We start from the raw sequence: 25,164 nt of genomic DNA on the forward strand, positions 1-25,164 counted from the left end.
ACTTTGTTGAAGCACCTTTGACAGTGATTACAGCCTTGAATCTTCTTGGGTATGACGCTACAAGCTTGGCACACCTGTATTTGTGGAGTTTCTCCCATTCTTCTCTGCAGATCCTCTCAAGCTCTGCCAGGTTGGATGGGGAGCTTTGCTGCACAGCTATTTTCAGGTCTCTCCAGAGATGTTCAATCGGGTTCAAGTCCAGGCTCTAGCTGGGCCACTCAAGGACATTCAAAGACTTGTCCCGATGCCACTCCTGCATTGTCTTGGCTGTCTGCTAAAGATTGTTGTCCTGTTGGAAGGTGAACCTTCACCCCAGTCTGAGTTCCTGAGCGCTCTGGAGCAGGTTTTAATCACCGATCTCTCTGTACTTTGCTCCGTTCATCTTTCCCTTGATCCTGACTAGTCTCCCACAGTCCCTGCCGCTGAAAAACATCCCCACAGCATGATGCTGCCACCATGCCTCATCGTAGTAATGGTGCCAGGTTTCCTCCAGACGTGACACTTGGCATTCAGGCCAAAGAGTTCCATCTTTGTTTCATCAGACCAGAGAATCTTGTTTCTCATGGTCTGAGAGTCCTTTAGGTGCCTTTTGGCAAACTCCTAGTGGGCTGTCATGTGCCTTTTACTGAGGAGTGGCTTCTGTCTGGCCACTCTACCATAAAGGCCTGATTGATGGAGTGCTGCAGAGATGGTTGGGCTTCTGGAAGGTTCTCCCATCTCCCTAGAGGAAATGTGGACCTCTGTCAGAGTGACCATCAGGTTCTTGGGTTACCTCCCTAACCAAGGCCCTTTTCCCCTGATTGCTCAGTTTGGCCAGGCGGCCAGCTCCAGGAAGAGTCTTGGTGGTTCCAAACTTCTTCCATTTAAGAATGATGGAGGCCACTGTGTTCTTGGGGACCGTCAATGCAGCAGAAATATTTTGGTACCCTTCCCCAGATCTGTGCCTCGACAGTCCTGTCTCAGAGCTCTACAGACAATTCCTTTGACCTCATGGCTTGGTTTTTGCTCTGACATGTACTATCAACTGTGGGACCTTATATAGACAGGTGTGTGCATTTCCAAGTCATGTCCAATCAATTTAATTTACCACAGGTGGACTCCAATCAAGTTTTAGAAACATCTCAAGGATGATCAATGGATACAGGATGCACCTGAGCTCAATTTCGAGTCTCATAGTAGATGGTCTGAATACTTATGTAAATAATTTTATTTTTAATACATTTCCTCAAATTTCTAAAAACCTGTTTTCGCTTTGTCATTATGGGGTATTGTGTGTAGATTGATGAGGGGGAGAAAATATGTAATACATTTAGGAACAAGGCTGTAACCTAACAACATGTGGAAAAGGGGAAGGGGTCTGAATACTTTCTGAATGCACTGTACCCCCCCCCCAGCCTATATGTCAGTCAGCATCATCATGATGCAGTTTTAGTGTAGGGAACAGAGTGTTGTAGTGTAGGGAACAGAGTGTTGTAGTGTAGGGAACAGAGTGTTGTAGTGTAGGGAACAGAGTGTTGTAGTGTAGGGAACAGAGTGTTGTAGTGTAGGGAACAGAGTGTTGTAGTGTAGGGAACAGAGTGTTGTAGTGTAGGGAACAGAGTGTTGTAGTGTAGGGAACAGAGTGTTGTAGTGTAGGGAACAGAGTGTTGTAGTGTAGGGAACAGAGTGTTGTAGTGTAGGGAACAGAGTGAGCCATTGCTATGCTGCCTTCTCTTTTCTTGCCTCAATGTATTTTTCAGTTTGCTGTTCTAGTTTGCATTAAGTTTCACAAATGTGTGGTATTTTAAGTTTATCTTGAGGTTACTACATAGTATACAGAACAAAAATATAAATGCAACATGTAAAGTATTGGTCCCATGTTTCATGAGCTGAAATAAAAGATCCAAGAAATTTTCCAAACGCACAAAAAGCTTCTTTCTCTCAATTTTTTGGCACAAATTTGTTTACATACCTGTTCGTGAGCATTTCTCCTTAGCCAAGATAATTAATCCACTTGACAGGTGTGGCATATCAAGAAGCTGATTAAACAGCGTGCTCATTACACAGTCACACAACACAATGCCACAGATGTCTCAAGTTTTATAAGTTCCTTATGTGAACTGTAACTCAGTAAAATCTTTGAAATGAATATAATTACTAACTTGAAATACAATTCACCCTTTTCTTTTCAGTTCAATTCAGTGTTTATTTTATGTACCTAATTTATCTGCCGTGGGTAAACTCGTTCTTGTCAGCAAAGTAATAAACAAAGTAATGATCATATGTCATAGGAGTTTATAGTAGTGTCATAGGAGTAATTTTTTGTGTGTATGTGTGCAAATGTCAGCAGTTTTTTCTCTTTGTATATGAACTTGGCTGGGCACCCCTACCCCACCTAGTTTGTAGGGTTAGCTCTAGCCTTTTAGCCAGTACTCAGTGAAACAGCTGTTTTGTTTCAGGTTACTCTCCGACTGACGCTCAGGTAACAATAGCCCCGGCAGCATTCAGCCAGCCCATTGTTCAAAACGCGGTGTACAGTCAGTCTATGGCAGTCTTGGCAGGTGCTGGCTGGATGATGCCAAGCGGATGCTACATACTGAACGTATCTATCATGAATTAAACAGTATTAAATGCCTTGTAAAGAACAACTGATATCTACAGTCAAGTGAAGTATTCGAAGAGGGCCCAGACTCCAGAGTCACGGGTGGCTTGGACATGTTTTATAGAGGTGAATTCCCCCTGTATGAAGTGCAATGGCAGGAACCCAGTGAACAGTACTATGGGAGGAAGTAGAGGAAGGTTGTAAAACCAGGGGCTGCTGCAGCTTTAGTGTTGATGAAACCTAGAGGTAACACACAAGAAACAGCCTGTAAGCACTAAGCAGCATCTGTAGACAGCAGACTGGCAAATTACAGACTGAACACACACATCACAGAGAGAGAGAGAGAGAGAGAGAGAGAGAGAGAGAGAGAGAGAGAGAGAGAGAGAGAGAGAGAGAGAGAGAGAGAGAGAGAGAGAGAGAGAGAGAGAGAGAGAGAGAGAGAGAGAGAGAGAGAGAGATTTTTTTGACCTGTTATCACAAGAAAAGGGCAACCAGTGAAGAACAAACACCATTGCAAATACGAGCGAGGGAGAGAGAGAAACTTGTTTTTAAACCACTCCACAAATTTCTTGTTAACAAACTATAGTTTTGGCAAGTCAGTTAGGACATCTACTTTGTGCATGACACAAGTAATTTTTCCAACAATTATTTACAGACAGATTATTTCACTTATAATGCACTGTATCACAATTCCAGTGGGTCAGAAGTTTACATACACGAAGTTGACTGTGCCTTTAAACAGCTTGGAAAATTCCAGAAAATGATGTCATGGCTTTAGAAGCTTCTGATAGGCTAATTGACATCATTTGAGTCAATTGGAGGTGTACCTGTGGATGTATTTCAAAGCCTACCTTCAAACTCAATTCCTCTTTGCTCGACATCATGGGAAAATCAAAAGAAATCAGCCAAGACTTCAGAAAAACAATTGTAGACCTCCACAAGTCTGGTTCATCCTTGGGAGCAAATTCCAAGCACCTGAAGGTACCACGTTCATCTGTACAAACAATAGTACGCAAGTATAAACACCAAGGGACCACGCAGCTGTAATACCGCTCAGGAAGGAGAAGCGTTCTATCTCCTAGAGATGAACGTACTTTGGTGCGAAAAGTGCAAATCAATCCCAGAACAACAGCAAAGGACCTTGTGAAGATGCTGGAAGAAACAGGTACAAAAGTATCTATATCCACAGTAAAACGAGTCCTATATCGACATAACCTGAAAGGCGGCTCAGCAAGGAAGAAGCCACTGTTCCAATACCGCCATAAAAAAGCCAGACTACGGTTTACACATGGGTTGTATGTTATTCAATTTTTTTTTCTGAGGTGTTGGCTGATTTTTTTTTTTTTTTCCCATGATGTCAAGCAAAGAGACACTGAGTTTGAAGGTAGAAATTCATGAAATTCTTGAAATTCATCCACAGGTACACCTCCAATTGACTCAAATAATGTCTATTAGCCTATCAGAAGCTTCTAAAGCCATGACATAATTTTCTGGAATTTTCCAAGCTGTTTAAAGGCACAGTCAACTTAGTGTATGTAAACTTCTGACCCACTGGAATTGTGATTAAGTGAAATAATCTGTCTGTAAACAATTGTTGGAAAAATTACTTGTGTCATGCACAAAGTAGATGTCCTAACCGACTTGCCAAAACTATAGTTTGTTAACAAGAAATTTGTGGAGTGGTTGAAAAACAAGTTTTAATGACTCCAACCTAAGTGTATGTAAACTTCCGACTTCAACTGTATGTTGAAGAGGGTGGGGCTTAAGCTGCATCCCTGTCTCACCCCACTGACCTGTGGAAAGGTATGTGTGTGTTTTTTTGCCAATTTAACCACACACTTGTTTGTGTACATGCAATTTATAATGTTGTATGTTTTTCCTACAACACCACTTTCCATTAATTTGTATAGCATTCCCTCATTGTTTTGGGGTTTTTGTTTGTCAATTAGGGTGAATACATGGTTTGTGGTATGGTAATTTGGTAAAAAGCCAATTCCGTATATTTTATCATTTCATATAGGATACCATCAACACCACAGGCCTTTTTGGGCTGGAGGGTTTGTGTTTTGTCCTGTAGTTCATTCATTGTAGTTGGAGAATCCAGTGGGTTCTGGTAGTCTTAGTTGATTCTAAGATTGGTAATTGATCATGTATATGTTTTTGCGGTTTGTTCTTTGTTAAAGAGCCAAATTAGATTGTATAAGTGGTTTATCCATACATGTCCGTTTTGGGTAGATAGCTCTTTGTGTTGTTGTTTGTTTAGTGTTTTCCAATTTTCCCAGAAGTGTTTAGATTCTATGGATTCTTCAATTACATTGAGCTGATTTCTGACGTGCTGTTCCTTTTTTTCTGTAGCGTATTTCTGTATTGTTTTAGTGATTCACTATAGTGAAGGTGTAGACTCCGGTGTTCTGTGTCTCAATGTTTTTGGTTGGATAGGTTTCTCAGTTTCTTTCTTAGGTTTTTCCATTCTTCATCAAACCATTTGTCATTGTTGTTAATTTTCATAGGTTTTATGCTTGAAATGTTTAGATTTCATCGGGACGCGAAAGGTCAAATGTACCATTTAGGTATTCTAATGCCAAGTGTACACCTTCACTATTACAGTGAAATGTTTTGTCTAAAAGGGATTGAATTTGTTGTTGCGTAATTGTTTTTGGTTTCTACACTACTTTCCTCCCATCTATAGCATTTCTTAATATTGTGCATTTCCTTTGGCTTTGATGCTTCATGTTTGAGTATTGCTTTGTTCAGGTAGACTGTGATTTTGCTGTGATCTGATAGGGGTGTTAGTCAATCAATCAATCAATGAAATGTATTTATAAAGCCCTTCTTACATCAGATGATGTCACAAAGTGCTGTACAGAAACCCAGCCTAAAACCCAAACAGCAAGCAATGCAGGTGTAGAAGCACTGTGGCTATGAAAAACTCCCTAGAAAGGCCAGATCCTAGGAAGAAATCTAGAGAGGAACCAGGCTATGAGGGGTGGCCAGTCCTCTTCTGTAACGGCCGTCAAAAGGAGTAGACCAAGGCGCAGCGTGGTGAGTGCTCATCATTAACTTTTAATAGAACACTTTCAACAAAACAAGAAAACGAACGACAGCTAAACAGTTCTGTCAGGAACATGAACTAAACAGAAAGTAACCACCCACAAAACCCAAAGGAAAACAGGCTGCCTAAGTATGGCTCCCAATCAGAGACAACGATATACAGCTGTCCCTGATTGAGAACCATACCCGGCCAAAACAAAGAAATACAAAACATAGAAAAAAGGACATAGAATGCCCACCCTAGTCACACCCTGGCCTGACAGGGCGTGACATCTTCTGGCTGTGCCAGGTGGAGATTATAACAGAACATGGCCAAGATGTTCAAATGTTCATAGATGACCAGCAGGTTCAAATAATAACAATCACAGTGGTTGTCGAGGGTGCAGCAGGTCAGCACCACGGGAGTAAATGTCAGTTGGCTTTTCATAGCCAATCGTTCAGAGTATCTCTACCGCTCCTACTGTCTCTAGAGAGTTGAAAACAGCAGGTCTGGGACAGGTAGCTTGTCCAGTGAACAGGTCAGGGTTCCATATCCACAGGCAGAACAGTTGAAACTGGAGCAGCAGCATGGCCAGGTGGACTGGGGACAGCAAGTTGTCATCAGGCCAGGTAGTCTTAAGGCATGGTCCTAGGGCTCAGGTCCTCCGAGAGAGAGAGAGAAAGAAAGAAAGAAAGAAAGAAAGAAAGAAAGAAAGAAAGAAAGAGAGAAAGAGAGAAAGAAAGAAAGAAAAAAAGAGAAAGAGAGAGAATTAGAGAGAGCATACTTAAATTCACACAGGACACCGGATAAGACAGGAGAAATACTCTAGATATAACAGACTAACCCTAGCCCCCCGACACATAAACTACTGCAGCATAAATACTGGAGTCTAAGACAGGAGGGGTCGGGAGACACTGTGGCCCCGTCCGACGATACCCCCGGACAGGGCCAAACAGGCAGGATATAACCCCACCCACTTTGCCAAAGCACAGCCCCCACACAACTAGAGGGATATCTTCAACCACCAACTTACCATCCTGAGACAAGGCCGAGTATAGCCCACAAAGATCTCCGCCACGGCACAACCCAAGGGGGGGCGCCAACCCGGACAGGAAGATCACGTCAGTGACTCAACCCACTCAAGTGACGCACCCCTCCTATGGACGGCATGGAAGAGCACCAGTAAGCCAGTGACTCAGCCCCGTAATAGGGTTAGAGGCAGAGAATCCCAGTGGAGAGAGGGGAACCGGCCATGCAGAGACAGTAAGAGTGGTTCGTTGCTCCAGTGCCTTTCCGTTCACCTTCACACTCCTGGGCCAGACTACACTCAATCATAGGACCTACTGAAGAGATGAGTCTTCAATAAAGACTTAAAGGTTGAGACCGAGTCTGCGTCTCTCACATGGGTAGGCAGACCATTCCATAAAAATTGAGCTCTATAGGAGAAAGCACTGCCTCCAGCTGTTTGCTTAGAAATTCTAGGGACAATAAGGAGACCTGCGTCTTGTGACCGTAGCGTATGTGTAGGTATGTACAGCAGGACCAAATGGGAGAGATAGGTAGGAGCAAGCCCATGTAATGCTTTGTAGGTTAGCAGTAAAACCTTGAAAGGTGGGCTGACTGTAAACGTCTGAGAGACTGGGTTGAGGTCAGTGATAAAGTAATCTACAGTATTACTGCCATGGGATGAGCCCATCCTCGAAGCCTACCATTGACTATGTACAGACCCAGCGTGTGACAGAGCTGCAGTGTTTGTGACCCATTTTTGTGAGTCGTTTTGTCATAGTTGTGTCTAGGGGGCATATTTGGGAGGGAAAACTGTCACCTCCAGGTAGGTGTTGTCCTCCTGTGTGCTGAGAGTGTCTTGTCCAGTTCTGACATTTAGGTCGCCACTGACTAGTACATGTCCCTGGGCCTGGAAATGGTTTATCGCCCCCTCTAGAATGGAGAAGCTGTCATCATTAAAGTATGGGGATTCTATTGGGGGGCTATAGGTAGCACACATGAGGAAATTTTTCTCTGTTGAGATAATTTCCTTATTAATTTCTATCCCGATGTAAAATGTTCCTGTTTTGACTAATTTAATAGAGTGGGTTAGGTCTGCTATATACCAAATTAGCATACCCCCTGAGTCTCTTCTCTGTTTCACACCTGGTAGCTTGGTGGATGGGACTACCAGCTCTCTGTAACCTAGAGAGCAACCAGTGTGTCCGTCGCCTTTATACCATGTTTCTTGTAGGATGACAATGTCTGTATTTCCAATTTCTTTGATGAAGTCCTGCTCTTTAGGCTAAAGGCAGATGACCTCAGACTTTGTATTTTCCAGGATAGATAGTAAATGCTTTGTGTTCCATAGTAGTGTTGTTTTTGTGTGGTTTAGGCCCAGACCATTACCGTGGGTGTGAGCAGAGCATATTGAGCATCTGATACATACCTCTTAGGTTGCAGGATGGGGCTTGGGGAGGTGCATTAGTTGGGGTTGGGCCTGTTGCTCTGCTCACGGCCTGGGCATATGTGCGGCTGTCGTGTTGAGGTCCTTGCTGCAGAGGCGGGGGGCATGGTGGGGGGCAGAAGGGGCATAGGTTTGATCTGGGGGGGCCTATATAGGGTGTGGCCAGGGTTTGTTTGGGGTGGTCTCAGCTAGTTGGGGTGTGGCTGGGGAAGCTGTGGTCTCTGTGTAGGTCCTCTTGGCATGGGTTCTCTCAGTGCAGGTCCTTCGGGAGGGGGTCTTGCAGGTCTGGGAGGGTTTCTCACTGGTCTGGGCGGGGTGTCCATTGCTCTGTTGCTCCTGTGTGAGGTGCTGAGGCCGGATTCACAAAACCTTCATAAGAAGAAATGTATTCTTAACTGCCATTATTTCCTTAACTATAGACTTATGAAGATAGCAAATTTGCTATCCCTCAATAAAGTTATTGTACATTTTCTTAATTGTTTTCCTATGTTTCTTCCTTAGAAAAAAGTTAAGAAGAAATGGGATTCTTGAAAATAATTTTCTAGGATTTCTTCTTGGAAATGTACTTAACTTTAGGACAGCTAAACGTTTGTCTTCTGACGAATGGTTACTTTTGTAACCATGAACGTTTTCTTGCGCCACAGACACAGTTGGCTACCGGACATTTAAATACAGCAAGAAAACAAATTAAACATGCATTATCTAGCTAGCTAGTAGTTAACAATATATTACCATATTTTAGAAGTGTTAAAAAGCTCGCGTTAGCTCGTCAATTTGCAAAGAAGAACATGGATAACTTAGCTAATGTTAACGTTGTTAGCTATGTTGGCTATAATGTTGTTACGCGTTAGCTAGCTAACTTACCGGTCGCACAGTCACTCTACCACCATCTCTTCTATCATGGACAACACCTTCTCCTCCAGCTGGTCCACATTAATGGTCTCTCAGCTCCCTTCTTCTTAGCAGCCGATTTGATGTCGGACCACGATTTCTTTACGGCGGCGTCACTGTCCCTTGCAATACCCCCGATGGCAGAGACAGAGTCGCCCACTCTCGCCCATCCTCTCTTTTTGGTCTCTGCAGTGACCCCACAGAGTCTCCCCAAAAGCAACCTTTTCCTGACTGCTATTTCCTCTACCATCACTTCGGCAGGGTAGCCTAGTGGTTAGAGCATTGGACTAATAACCAAAAGGTTGCAAGTTCAAATCCCAGAGCTGACAAGGTAATAATCTGTTGTTCTGCCCATGAACAAGGCAGTTAACCCACTGTTCCTAGGCTCTCATTGAAAATAATAATTTGTTCTTAGCTGACTTGCATAGTTAAATAAAGATAAAACAAAGCTCTTGTTTGCTGAAGTTTTTATTGCGCTTTCCTTGATTATCCATTTTTGTTTTTGATATAGCTAGTCTGATGTTTTTTGTGCATAAAGCGTTTGTGAGCCCCCCAAAAATGTATAATTTAAACTAAAAATGTTTTCTTCTCGAGAAATAAAGCAAAAAAATAAACGTCATAAAATGTAAATATCAACACTGTCACGTGTGCTCCTTCTCCGGCGCTCTAGGTCGTCATGCTCCCGCGCCTCAGCAGAGGTGACCGGTCCGCTTCTGATCCCCGGGATCGTCATCTTGGTCGGCATCCTGCTGCTTGAGCTGCGCGTCGGGAGGGGGTACTGTCACATGTGCTCCCTCTCCGGCCTCTAGGTCATGGTGCACACCTGTCACCAGCGTTATGCGCATAATGACACTCACCTGGACTCCATCACCTCCTTGACTATCTGCCCTTTATATGTCACTCCCTTTGGTTTCTTCCCCAGTCGTCATTGTTGCTGTTTCATGTCAGTGCTCTGTTCGGGTTTCTTGTTTTGTTCATTTATTTATTAAAGGTATTCACTCCCTGAACTTGCTTCCCAACTCTCAGCGTACATCGTTCCAAACACTTTATTATAGTGCGCCAAATCCTATCATCCCTGTCACGTAGGCTTATTTATTGGTTTCAAGCACGTCACTCATGTCAATGTCAAATAAGAAGATATTTACGAAATTCTTAAGAAAGATATTTACGAAGTTCCTAAGAAAACTATGAATTCCTAAGAACATTTTGGGGAATTGCTCTTTCGAACTATCTTATGAACATCTTATTTTATTCCTTAAGAAACTTCTTACTTTTTTCGTAAGTAATCTTTTGTGAATCCGGCCCCTGGTGCTGCGGTTGAGGGTAATGTCTTTCAGGGTCCTGGCAAAAGTTTGGATTGCTGCCTTGTAGAGGTGGACCTGGTTGTTAAGGCTGTTCAAGTCCAGGGTTGAGTGGTGGGCCAGGTAGACGTTAGGTTTTGGAGGCACAGTCCCGGGAAATGCTTGCATTCACCCGCTGTATGGTGGCAGGGGGAAAGTATTTTCGTCGTAGCAGGGTGGAGATAACCACTTGTGCGTTGGGGAAAGTGGAAGAAGCTTTTTCAATCACTCCCTTGAGTGCCGAGGCCACCCTTTCCTTCTGGGCCCTCAGGTCATTTGTGCCGTATGAATTATAATGTGGCTGTGGGACCCTAGTCTGTCCTCTGACAACAGCTCCAGAGCATGCCTAGTATTTGGTCAGCAGAGTTTAGCCACTTTGTGTTTGGGAAAAAGTTTATTCTCTTGAATGTATTTGCCATTTGAGTCAATTAGGGGCACAATTTATGGCTTTTGTGTGTCCTCAGTGGATGTGTGAGGGTTGTTAGGAGTGCTATCAGGGAAGCTGACAGGGGGACTGTTAGGAGGGATTGGGGTCTGTTGGGTTGGTGGGTCCTGTGTTGTCTGTCCCATTGTTGTGTTGAGGTTGTCGTCCAGGTCTGAGATGGGCTGTTCTGCTGGCGTCTCTGGGGGAGTGTCCTGCTCTCTGTCACACCTCAGCTTTCTCACCTCCTCCTTCAGTGCTGTTATCTGTGCCATGTGTTCCTCTCTCTCCTCCTTAAGTTCTCTCACTTCAGTCCGGAGTGCAGCCAGCTCTCTCAGACAGCCGTCCATCTTCACCTTCAGCTTTCTGGGTCTTGTTGGGGGGGGGGGTGTTGTTGTACTGCTCTGTTTTGTGGCTTTGTTCTGCCTGGATTGTGTGGACTAACTCTCTGAGCTCCACCATGTTTCTCTTCAGCTCTGTGAATTTATCCCTCTCAGTGATGGAGGAGCAGTGCAGTTGTGGGACCTGGGTGTGTTCAGTGCTGGGGTTGACTATCCTCGTCTGTAGGACAGTTTGAAGAGGTGTGATCAGACTCACTTAGGATGGGGGAATCGTCACCGAGAGAGAGCTTTTCCTGCTGTGCTCTCTTTGATCCCATAAAAGTCCTGCTGGAACTGCTTGAGGATGCCCAGCACTATTACTGTCCCAGACGTGTACATGTTGACAGAGGTTGTTTCAATTTCCTAAACGTCTACTATTCTGAGTTTCCACCCTGGGCCAATACCCTCTCTCTTGACATAGGGGTAGTGTGCTCTTATACCCTGTGCCATGCCAGGGGATGGTCTGTGTGGACAATTAAGTTGCTCACGTTCCCCTCTTTGTAGCAGTTAGCAAATAGTGTCTCTGGATTGTCCTTGAGAAGCTTATTTTTGTATTTATTCCATGCAGTGTTATTTTTAATATCCAAGTGGTACTGTGATGACATCTGCACAGGGGGCTTCAAAGGCCACTGCATTTGGCTGGGGGAGGCTGTGAAACTCTCCTGCCATTATTAGGCTCAAGATTTTTCACAGATCTCACTTCACAGATCTCACTTCACAGATCTCACTTCACAGATCTCACTTCACACTTCACACTTCAGTGCTAATTGAATTCTGTCCTAGCAGCTTGGTAGCTTAGTAGCGCAGGTAGCCTGGTGGTTAGAGTGTTGGGCCAGTAACCAGAAGGTTGCTGGATCAAATCCCTGAGCTGACAAGGTAAAAATATGGTGTCCTGAGCAAGGCACTTAACCCACTGGGAGCTGTGGATGTTGATTTAAGCAGCCCCCTGAGAGATGCAAGAACAATAGATTTTTGCCTTGTCAGCTTGGGGATTTGATCCAGCAACCTTTTGGTTACTGGCCCAATGCTCCTACCAGCCAAGCTACCTGCCGGCCCAGTAAGCTTTATATAACAAAATTATCTAGAGATTATTGTCTTGTGCTTTTTGGCTTCAGAAGTAGGTTCAGACTGAACATTACTCACTCAGTTTTGTGTTGGATGGTAATTCCAGGTTTCCGCTGTGTTTCTTCTGCAGGTTTTGGTTTGTTAGACGTTTTTTTCTTGATAGTCCTTGGTAGTTAGAATCCATTTAGGTAAGGTTTTATGTATGGCATTTTGATTTGGTTTGAAGGTTTTGATGTATAGTGTAGTTTCCTGTATAAGTCCTTGCGAAAAGAATCTCAGGAGACCTCAGGAGCCACTATTTCTCTCTCATCTCTCTATCTCTCCTTCTTCTATCTCTCCTTCTTCTATCTCACTCCCTCTCCCTCTCTTTTTCTAGGAGTCCATTGAGAGTCATGCCACTATCCACACCAATATGACTGGCTCAGCCCTGGCTCTTAATAGCGGGTCTGCAATCAGAGCATCAGAGGCCTGGCCCCAGCTCATACAGCAGTACCATGCCTAATTTGCTCCCTGTCCTCCTGAATACAAACCTTGATCATCTTAGTAACACTCAAGACTAGTAGGAAGAAGAGATGCGTTGGTACAGTTACTAATCATTGCTCTATGGCGGTTGTCAACAGATGCTATTCAGTTCATGTTTTTATGTTACATGGGAAATTGTATTGTGGAGTGTTTACTCTTGGCATGATGTATAGGCATCTGGTTGGCATTGTTTAAATGGGAAAGGCATTGAGGATTGGAGAGGATGTGCAGCGGGCAGGGCACCTCTTTGGCATAAGGTATCAGGCATGGCATGGACACTGCTGTCGCCAAGTGTTGCTCATGGTGGGTGTGGGTACATGATGAAGTAAGGGTTTATTTGGAGGGGAAGGGTGGCAGCTGCGTGGCATTGACTGACTTGATGACGTCATCACAGAGAGGGCATGTCATTCTGTCACTCCCCTATGTACCCTAGTCACTTGCTCCATACTGTAACTTTATAGTGTCCTTAGTGACATCACATCTTCCAAACAAACTCATCTCACTAGCTTGTGTGTTTTCCACTTTGTCTTTCCGCTGCTATGTCACTGCTTGTAGGAAGTGTCAGTGGACACACAGTCAAACTTTCACTGTCAGAGGTGAACAAAATACCTACCTCTGTTCTCAACTGGCCTACCTGGTTAAATAAAGGTAAAATATATTTGACTCATATGGTCCTCCACTCTACCCCTGACCCCTATCCCCGCCGGCCTCTCCCAGCCCAGCCTGGCTCCATCCAGCTGTGGGCTGGAGTTAGCATTAGCGATTATCGTCAGAGGGGAGGGAGCGGAGGGAGCTGTCAGTGACACACAGCCCCTTGTGATATTAAATCACCTCATCTCCAGCTCACTGGCCAGGGGAAAGAATGCCGGGGGCATCAGGGCTCGTGATTTATGTCCCAGCTCAGCATTAAAACAGATGAATGGTTTACAATAAGAGGGACGTTGTTAAAGTCCACAGACAGACAGACAGACAGACAGAGAGAGAGAGAGAGAGAGAGAGAGAGAGAGAGAGAGAGAGAGAGAGAGAGAGAGAGAGAGAGAGAGAGAGAGAGATGCCTCAGGCAGAATATGTTCTACTTTCTTATCAATGTTCATGCACAGGAATTTGACCAAAAGATAAATGGGTATTTAAATCACCAACCTTTAAAAAAAATCTATAACCAGGCCTCCATCCAACCACTTTATGCAGGTGAATTATCTGACGCTGATGGAAACAGGAAATTTCGGTACAATTTCATAAATATCAACATACAATTTGTTCGCTTGACATGGTGGCATCTTTTTGTGTCGATTAAATGAATGATGTGAGAAATGGCGGTGGAAATAACTTTATGCACAAATATTGATAAAATAACCATCATAACGAAGTAAACACAATAATATGGTGTGTGGTCCTCCCAGTACGACTCGTGAAACTATGCAGTTTATTAGGCTACAGATTAAGTAAGTTATGATGAACTTCAACAGGTGGTAAAAGTGCACAGTGATGAGCTTGATGCTGCTTCCCAATAAATATCAAGGGTCTTATTCTGGTGGAATATGATGATTGCTCTAGTCTTATAATAATAATAATAATATAATCTTATCATGTAGTCTAGCCTACTGTATCTGCGAGCTGTTGGCTAGAGCTGTCCTCTGATGCTATGTGTGTGAGAGAGGCTATTCTCTGCCCTGTTTCTAACAAACAATGACAAATGAACCCTCTGTCCCTCCCTGCCCCACCCTCTCTCTCCTCCCTTCTCCTCCCTTCTCCAACTCCCCCCTCCCTCCTGCCTCCTCCCTCCTCCCTCTCCATCCTGCCCCCTCCCTCCCTCTTCCCCCCTTCCCCCTCCCTCACCCTTCTCCCTCTCTCTCCTCCCTTCTCCTCCCTTCTCCTCCCCCTTCTCCTCCTCCCTCTCTCCCCCCTTCTCCTCCCTTCTCCTCCCCCTTCTCCTCCTCCCCCTGCCCCCCTCCCCTCCCTCCTGCCCCTCCCTCCCTCCCCCCTCCTCCCGCTTCCCCCTTCCCCCTCCCTCACCCTTTTCCCTCTCCCTCCAGCCCCCTCCCTCACCCTCCTGCCCCCTGCCTCCCCCCTCCCTACTCCCTGTACCTATTTCCCCTGCCCCTCCCTCTTCCCTCTCCCTCTTCCCCCTGCCCCTCCCTCCTTCCTCTCCCTCTTCCCCCTGCCCCTCCCTACTCCCTGTACCTATTTCCCCCTGTCCTCTCCCCCTTCCCCCTTGCCTCCTCCCTCCTCTCTCCCACACTGTGGAAACCAATACACCAGGAAATTCACACCAAACATTAATGGTGTGCTGACGTCAGTTGCATGTCCCCTTTGTGACCAAATTTCAATCGCCCACGCTTTTAGTAGTCTCTCTCTCTCTCTCTCTCTCTCTCTCTCTCTCTCTCTCTCTCTCTCTCTCTATATATATATATATATATATATATATATATATATATATATATATATATATATCACAAACACACAGACAGACACATGCATGCACATAGACACATAGACAGAAACACACACACACGAACACACACACACACACAGCAGACTGAGCTCATCTGGTCGACATCTTAGATGAGCATGCCATTGTTTTGACAGGAACCAGTCTATTTCTAGATGTCATATCCACAAATGGATGTTCCCAGACACATTCAAAGAATGTCACATTTGAAAATAACTAGAAGTAGAAGTATTCATGGTGTGTCTTACGTCTTGAGCAATAAACTTCAAATCAACGCCGACTACGAGCCAGGCCTAATCGCCCAACATCAGTGCCCGACGTCACTAATGCTCTTGTGGCTGAATGGAAGCAAGTCCCCGCAGCAATGTTCCAACATCTAGTGGAAAGCCTTCCCAGAAGAGTGGAGGCTGTTATAGCAGCAAAGGGGGACCAACTCCATTTTAATGCCCATGATTTTGAAATTGAGATGTTCGACGAGCAGGTGTCCACATACTTTTAGTTGTGTAGTGTATCTATAAAGCCTTTTCAGTGTTGACCAATAAGTTCCAGCATTACAGTTTTTTTTAAATCCCAAACACAATAGCGTGTAAACGATAAGCAGAGATCTGGAAATAGAAGTGTATGATCTTAGTCCTGTTGATGATATACAGACAGGTAGTGGAATAGGGAGGCCTGGAATGTTTATCAAAACCTCAGTTTTTTCCTTATAGAGAAAAGAGAGAGGGCTGCTTCCCTCCTCCTCCTTCTTTGTGACTGACAGTCAGTGGCCCACCTGTAAGCCAAGGCCTCTGCTTTTCTTTCCTCCCTCTGTTTCTCATTCTGCTGAACTCTGTGTAACTGCATGTCCTGAACGTTTGACCCCACACACACTCCTGGCCCTGGCTGCTAGCGAGAGAAAAACAATGGAGAGCCCCTATAGTGTTCCTCCTGCCTGGCTGTGACGCGTCGGGCTCTTTGATGCTGAGGCCAGGAGCCGGCCGGGGAGGCTGAGAGGAGAGACTACACTGGAGACTGACTGGAGAAGAACCAGGGGACAGGGGCAGTGACATGATGTTACCCCACACCCTGCAACCCCAACCTGGGTTAGGATCAGGAGGCACGTGGCACAGGAGCGTGGAGGGCCGAAGAGCGGATGTTGGTTTTGGCGGGCGGGCGGATGCGCTGGTTTGGGCTGTGATGAGCTCCATCCCGGGGTATCATGAGTGAGGCCGTGGTCCTGGGGTGGTGAAACTCAGCTCACAGAAATGTTATTTATATGAATAAGGAATCTGAGATATGTGTTAAGTTACAATTATTATTATTTTTCCCCCTTGACAGTTTTCCTTCTTCTCTCAGCTTGAGGGGGAGTCTGAAGGGTGGAGCTGGTGTAGTGTTGGCCAAGGTTGTGTGACTGATGTTTGGTGCCTGAGGATCAATCATATATGTAATTAGACCAGCAGTGTGTTTCCAGTCTATTTTCTGCATGTGGATAGGTAATCAGCTCCCGTTACATGAATCAAGTGGAAAAAAACTGCATTATCTGGGAAATTATTTGTCATCAAGACTGCAGCTACACTTTCTGCTTCAACTGCCAGTCCTTGGGCTGGAAGCAACAGTGCTCGAAGCCTCAGTTGCTTTCTTTCTCTCTACTCTCTTTCTGCCTCACTCTCTCTTTCTCTCCCTCTCTCTCTCCGCTGCTCTGCCCGCCAGCTCACTCCAGATGTGCAGAGGGAGACAGAGGAGCTCAGTCCAGCCTTGAGGTAGCTATCTACTACAGCCCTAGAGTAAATGTGTTTCAATAGCCAGTCACAACCCAGCCCCTGGTCCACACTGATGTCTTCCAAAGGTGCAGCCAGACAGAGGGTAGGGCACTTAGAGAGAGAGCGAGAGAGAAGGGCTTCAGCCTCTTGGGGTCCTGGTCTGTCTGTCTGCCTTTAGCAGGCCTCAACGAATGAGATTTAACACCGTTGTCTTTATTTGCCAACGGGATGAGGGCTAAATGTGATACGCAGGCCTCTTAACCTGCACATAAAGTCAGCAGATCTCTCAGGTTGTGAAAGTACAACTCCACAGACCTGGCTGTGTATGGAAATACTACTAGGCATTTGATTCCACTGCCTGGTGGGTGAACTTACTGTAGCAGCACATTGATCCCAAGAAATGGTGTATATACAATTGATTTAGTCTGATATGAATTCAATGTGATACCCAGGGGCCCTATAGGGCCATGAGGGGACCCCCGACTGACTGACACGGTGCATTAAAGTGCTTTATAATTAGATCACTGATGTTTATTGACAGCTGGAAAATCATGTTGGGAAAATCCCCCAGTGAAAAACAAAGAGAGGGATGCTGTTATTTGCATTTCATGTTTTTCATTAACTATACTGTAATCCTTTGCCAAATGGCCCCAGGCTCTTAGCATAATGCTAGCCCATAAACTTCAAGGAAGAAGAAAGGTTTTTGATTTTCATTTTGACATTTTTCTAAGTGTTGAAACATTTGAACAAAATGTTGATTAAGTTATCATAATTGTGAAATAAATGATAATTAGTTGTTACTATTCAAACAGTCTTCCTGGCATGTTATGGTTGTGTTATGGTTGTGTTATGGTTGTGTTATGGTTGTGTTACTGTACAACGTCTTGTAATTCTACTTCAAATCAATCAAATCATACTTACTTCACATTGTGTGGTAAAGGTGTGATAGTCATACCTGTGGTAATATACTACCATATCATTTACAATGACTTGTCAAACTGTATCATAATTACTCCTGAAGTACTCAGCCTGTTTCTCACCCTCCCTCCTCTCTCCGCTAAGGGCTGCTGCCTCCTTCTTGCTGCTTTGTGACTTGATGAGTCCTGGGCCAGTTTTCACAGTGTCTCAGATTGCTGATCTAAGATCATTTCCTCCCTATCCATGTAATCTTATTCATTATAATCTAATAGGTCAAACTGATCCTAGTACTCCTGCTCTAAGACTCTTTGTGAATATGGCCGGGGTCAGAAGGGCGGCGAGGCAAACGTCTCAGTCTTTCTTTATTTCGATTATAATTTGTCCGGAAAAGCCGTTCCTGTGTTCCATCCTGAGGTGTTTGTTTACACACCTCCCCCTGTGACGTTGCCTGTTGTGTTCACACTATTTGTCTGTCCGTTTTGTTAGAATTTTTATTTTATTCTTGGCTGTGGCCGTTTAGTCTTGTTTTGACAACTGAGTTTCCACTCCAGGGTTATAAATATAGGGGAAGGAGGAGCAGACAGACAGGCAGGCAAGGAGTCAGACAGGCAGACAGACAGGCAGATATCTTTTCTCATCAGAGGCTGACCAGTGACCCTGCTGAGGTATTGGCCCTGACAGCCTGTCTCTTTATTATCATTATAACTACATTACCTTGGAGGCCCTGTGTTTTCACGTCTGGCCTCATTGGCCATTGGTTGAAGAGGGAGAGCCAGAGAAGTGGACTGTTCACGTCACGGAACAGAAGAGAAGAGTAGAGGAGGCAATATCACAGTCCTTATTACCCAGTCTCTTTGAATTAGCAGCCAGACTAAGACACAGTTAAGTTTAACCCCTCACAGGAAGGGCTGGTTCACATACTGGAAGTACAGATGAATTCTGCAGGTGCTTCTGAGTTGATACCTAAAGGTTAGGTTTATTGTGGGCTGTGGTTTTCTTGTTTCAAGTACAGTCATTTTGTTAGAGTAAAACATCATTGATGTGTCGTAGCCTCACTAAGAAAGCTCAGTTGTGTTGTAGTCAGTTGTGTGAGAGTGTAGTCAGCTGCTGAGGTACGGTCAGACATATAGTTGTTTGACATTGAGGTGTTCAGTTACGATAGGTTTGTTGAGGTAATAGTGTTTCTGGTTTAGTATGGTGTGAGAAGATCTTTCTCAGGGAACAGTCTTTTTCAGAATTATTAAAGCGTGCAGCTCTGTGTTTTCATAATAAATCCTGGCAGCCATTAGGAGAGTGTCGCCAGACGGGTGTGTGTACTTATGTGCCTGCGTGTGCGTGTGTGTGAGCCTACGTGTGTGATAGTGTGTATGTGTGTCTGTGTGCGTGTATTCCTTGTCTCTGTGTCTACTCCAGGGTCCGAAATCAAAGTATATTTATAGTGATCAAGCTGCAACAAGATCTCATAGTTTCCCTTCGAAATTTGCTGTATTATGGATGAACATCTATTTTTGACGCATTCATTCTGATTGGTTACTGGGTTATTTCCGGTTGGTTACAGGGTTTAAGGTGCCCTTTGCAGAAATCATGATTTAATTTTTTTATACATTTTTTATTTAACCTTTATTTAACTAAGCAAATCAGTTGATGGCCTACCAAAAGGCAAAAGACCTCCTGCGGGAACAGGGGCTGGGATTAAAAATAAATAAAAAATAAATAAATAACATATAAATATAGGACAAAATACACATCACGACACAACACTACATAAAGAGAGACCTAAGACAACAACATAGCAAGGCAGCAACACATGACAACACAGCATGGTAGCAACACAACATAAAAACAGCATGGTAGCAAACAACATGGTAGCAGCACAAAACATTGTACAAACATTATTGGGCACATACAACAGCACAAAGGGCTAGAAGGTAGAGACAACAATACATCATGCAAAGCAACCACAACTGTCAGTAAGAGTGTCCATGATTGAGTCTTTGAATGAAGAGATTGAGATAAAACTGTCCAGTTTGAGTGTTTGTTGCAGCTCGTTCCAGTCGCTAGCTGCACTGAACTGAAAAGACGAGCGACCCAGGGATGTGTTTGCTTTGGGGACCTTTAACAGAATGTGACTGGCAGAACGGGTGTTGTATGTGGAGGATGAGGGCTGCAGTAGATATCTCAGATAGGGAGGAGTGAGGCCTAAGAGGGTTTTATAAATAAGCATCAACCAGTGGGTCTTGCGACAGGTATACAGATATGACCAGTTTACAGAGGAGTATAGAGTGCAGTGATGTGTCCTATAAGGGGCATTGGTGGCAAATCTGATGGCCGAATGGTAAAGAACATCTAGCCGCTCGAGAGCACTCTTACCTGCTGATCTATAAATTATGTCTTCGTAATCTAGCATGGGTAGGATGGTCATCTGAATCAAGGTTAGTTTGGCAGCTGGGGTGAAAGAGGAGCGATTATGATAGAGGAAACCACGTCTAGATTTAACTTCAGCCTGCAACTTTGATATGTTCTGAGAGAAGGACAGTGTACTGTCTAGCCATAATCCCAAGTACTTGTATGAGGTGACTACCCAAGCTCTAAAACCTCAGAGGTAGTAATCACACCTGTGGAGAGAGGGGCATTCTTCTTACCGAACCACATGACCTTTGTTTTGGAGGTGTTCAGAACAAGGTTAAGGGTAGAGAAAGCTTGTTGGACATTAAGAAAGCTTTGTTGTAGAGCATTTAACACAAACTCCGGGGAGGTATGATAGAACCCACCTTGTCCAAAACGTTGACTCAAGCTTGCCAATAAGCACCTGGATGATCATCAAGACTCTTGGAAGTATGTTCTATGGACAGATGAATCAAAAGTATAACTTTTTGGACGACAAGGGTCCCATTAGGCCTGGCGAAAACCAAACACTGCATTCCACAGTAAGAACCTCATACCAAGCATGGTGGTGTTAGTGTGTCTCAGGACCTGGATGACTTTCCTTAATAGAAGGAACTATGAATTCTGCTCTGTATCAGAGAATTCTACAGGAGAATGTCAGGCCTTCTGTCTGTGAGCTGAAGCTGAAGCACAGCTAGGTCATGCTGCAAGACAATGATGCAAAACACACAATCAAGTCTGCATGAAAATGGCAAAAAAGCTACAAATTTGAAGTTTTGGAATGGCCTAGTCAAAGTCCAGACATAATCCCAATTGGGATGTTGTGGCAGCACTTGAAACGAGCAGTTCATCCTTGAAAACCTACAAATGTCACTGAGTTAAAGCAGCTTTGCGTGGAAGAGTGGGCCAAAATTTCTCCACAGCAACATGAGAGGCTGATCAACAACTACAGGAAGTGTTTGGTTGGAGTCATTGCAGCTACAGGTGGCACAAGCAGTTATTGAGTGTAAGGGGGTAATTCGTTTTTCACACAGGGACATTGGGTGTTGCATAACTTTGTTTAGGAAATAAATGAAATAAGTATGTAATTGTTGTGTTATTTATTCGCTCAGGTTCCCTTTATCTAATATAAGGTTTTGGTTGAAGATCTGATAACATTCAGTACCAAAAATATGCAAAAATAGAGAACATTTGAAAGGGGGCAAATATTTGTTCACAGCACTGTATGGAGGTCCTCAGGACCTTTTCAAACGTCCGAAATCAAAGTCTACTTCTAGTGATCAGGCTGGTCCAGACATGGACAGGAACCTATACACACACACACACACACACACACACACACACACACACACACACACACACACACACACACACACACACACACACACACACACACACACACACACACACACACACACACACACACACACACACACACACACACACACACACACACACACACACACACACACACACACACACACACACCCTTGCAGATAGTTATTATTAGTCACCTCCATGCTCTGAATGGTTGTGAGGAAGTCAGCATGACTGGAAGCCCTTTCTGCTTACTCATGCCTGGACGTGACAAAACGCCACAAACCTACTCAGGCAAAAACGTGAAAAAAGACATTATGCAATGAGTGTAGCTGCTTGCATTGTCATCCATATAAGGCTAGGCTGGGTGGTTCAGACCTGTCTTACTACTCAATCTTTACTTTTCTAGAGCCTGCTTTTTGAATGGAAATAACATAAATGTTAGTCTTCCACAATCACATCAGTATGTGGAAAGACGTGGCAATATACTGATATAAATACGAGTAAATATTCTTTCCTAAATGTCTTTAAAGCTAATTCTAATCATTGTACATGTCAGTAATGATTACAACAGCAACTAAATGGGGCATAATAAATGACATGATGATGATATACAGATAGTGGTAGAATCCATCAGTCCTGCTCTGTTGATCTCCTCTGATGAGTCAGGCTGGTGGTGGTGTGACAGAGTGTGGCGTGATGTGAACACACTCCTATTTCCACCAGCCTCCTCCTGACCTTACCACAAAGCTGGCTGGGAAGCACTGAGCTGAGCCACGCTGTTGCCTGTTGCCCAACATGGGTGGCTTTACTTGCCTGTGTCCCAAATGGCACCCTATTACCTAGGCTATATAGTGCACTACTTTTAACCAGAACCCTGGTCAATGGCAGTGCACTGTAGAGGGAATGGGGTTCCATTTGGGATGCATTCTATGTGTAGCAGGATTCTTAAAGGGCAATTCCACCACTTTTCAAACTAATTTTCATAATCTCCAGCACCAAATCAGTGTCTATGTGGAAACGTCATGTTTCTATGATCTGTGGTTAAAAAGATAAGACGAAAGGTCCTAAAAAAAATGCTTCTCTGTGACATCACAGGGTAGGATTAAAAACAAAAAACGGTGATTTCAAAACCTTTCCCATGGGAGGGTATTTCCTTGCTCCCCACGTCACCGCGAAACTCATAGTGTTTGAAAATCACTGTTTTTAAAATGTTTTAACTTGTGATGATGTCATCAGCTAGACATTTTTTTATTTGATATTTCTTTCTACAACAAACTTAGAAATGCGCTGTTTTCACATATGTTGATAATGGTTTTGTGCTGGAGATAATGAAAATTAGGTTGAAAAGTGGTGGCGTTGCCCTTTAAGACCCAGCTCAAAATTGTGCAACAAATGTCTCCCTCCTCTCGTCTGGAACCTTCCTGCATTTGTCATGTCTCACTTGCTCCATCCAAGTGAGAATAAATGATTAACGCTCACGATGTAGATAGCTATGGATGTTTAGTTTCCTCCTATTTCATACTCATTTTCCTAATTACTGTAAAGCAGAGGTGGGACCAAGTCATTGTTTTACAAGTCACAAGTAAGTCTCAAGTCTTAGCACTCAAGTCCCAAGTCAAGTCCCAAGTCAAGACAGGCAAGTCCGAGTCAAGTCTCAAGTCAAGACCAACAAGTATCAAGTCAAGTCTCAAGTCCTAAACTTTGAGTTTCGAGTCCTAAACAAGTCATAATGTGCTCTTCACCAAATGTAGACTTACATTTCCCTCACTAACTTTAAACATCAGCTATCTGAGCAGCTACCCGATCGCTGCAGCTGTACGTAGTCCATCTGTAAATAGCCCACCCAATCTACCTACCTCATCCCCATATTGTTTTTATTTACTTTGCTGCTCTTTTGCACACCAGTATCACTACTTACACACCATCATCTGCTCATCATCATCTGCTCATCTAGCGAGCTTCAATGCCATACAACTCTCCTTCCGTGGCCTCCAACTGCTCTTAAATACAAGTAAAACTAAATTCATGCTCTTCAACCGATCGCTGGCCGTACCTGCCCGCCCGTCCAGCATCACTACTCTGGACGGTTCTTACTTAGAATATGTGGACAACTCCAAATACCTAGGTGTCTGGTTAGACTGTAAGCTCTCCTTCCAGATTCACATCAAACATCTCCAATCCAAAGTTAAATCTAGAATTGGCTTCCTATTTCACAACAAAGCATTCACTCATGCTGCCAAACATACCCTCGTAAAACTGACCATCCTACCGATCCTTGACTTCGGCGATGTCATTTACAAAATAGCCTCCAATACCCTACTCAATAAACTGGATGCAGTCTATCACAGTGCCATCCGTTTTGTCACCAAAGCCCCATATACTACCCACCACTGCGACCTGTACACTCTCGTTGGCTGGCCCTCGCTTCATACTCGTCGCCAAACCCACTGGCTCCAGGTCATCTATAAGACCCTGCTAGGTAAAGTCCCCCCTTATCTCAGCTCACTGGTCACCATAGCAGCACCCACTTGTAGCACACGCTCCAGCAGGTATATCTCACTTGTCACCACCAAAGCCAGTTCCTCCTTTGGCCGTCTCTCCTTCCAGTTCTCTGCTGCCAATGACTGGAACGAACTACAAAAATCTCTGAAATTGGAAACACTTATCTCCCTCACTAGCTTTAAACACCAGCTGTCAGAGCAGCTCACAGATCACTGCACCTGTACATAGCCCATCTATAATTTAGCCCAAACAACTACCTCTTCCCCTACTGTATTTATTTATTTAGCTCCTTTGCACCCCATTATTTTACTTTGCACTTTCTTCCACTACAAATCTACCATTCCAGTGTTTTACTTGCTATATTGTATTTACTTTGCCACCATGGCCTTTTTTTGCCTTTACCTCCCTTATCTCACCTCACTTGCTCACATTGTATATAGACTTATTTTTCTACTGTATTATTGACTGTATGTTTGTTTTACTCCATGTGTAACTCTGTGTTGTTGTATGTGTCGAACTGCTTTGCTTTATCTTGGCCAGGTCGCAATTGTAAATGAGAACTTGTTCTCAACTTGCCTACCTGGTTAAATAAAGGGAAAATAAATAAATAAAAAATCTATCACTCCATTGTTAATCTGCTAAATGTAATTACTTTGCTACTATGGCCTATTTATTGCCTTACCTCCTCATGCCATTTGCACACACTGTATATAGACTTTCATTTTTTTCTATCGTGTTGTTGACTGTATGCTTGTTTATTCCATGTGTAACTCTGTGTTGTTGTTTCTGTCGCACTGCTTTACTTTATCTTGGCCAGGTCTCAGTTGTAAATGAGAACTTGTTCTCAACTGGCTTACCTGGTTGAATAAAGGTGAAAAAATTAAAAATAAAAATGTAATACCATTTCATATTTTTAACAAGAGTAGTAGTTAGTATATTACATTAACGCAAATCATGGACCAAGCACGCCCCCATGGACAGAGCACGCCCCCATTCTCATCGACGGGGCTGTAGTGGAGCAGGTTGAGAGCTTCAAGTTCCTTGGTGTCCACATCAACAACAAACTAGAATGGTCCAAACACACCAAGACAGTCGTGAAGAGGGCACGACAAAGCCTATTCCCCCTCAGGAACCTAAAAAGATTTGGCATGGGTCCTGAGATCCTCAA

Source organism: Salmo salar, chromosome ssa23 (genome assembly GCF_905237065.1).
Source record: "Salmo salar chromosome ssa23, Ssal_v3.1, whole genome shotgun sequence".
NCBI classification, from domain to species: Eukaryota; Metazoa; Chordata; class Actinopteri; order Salmoniformes; family Salmonidae; genus Salmo; species Salmo salar.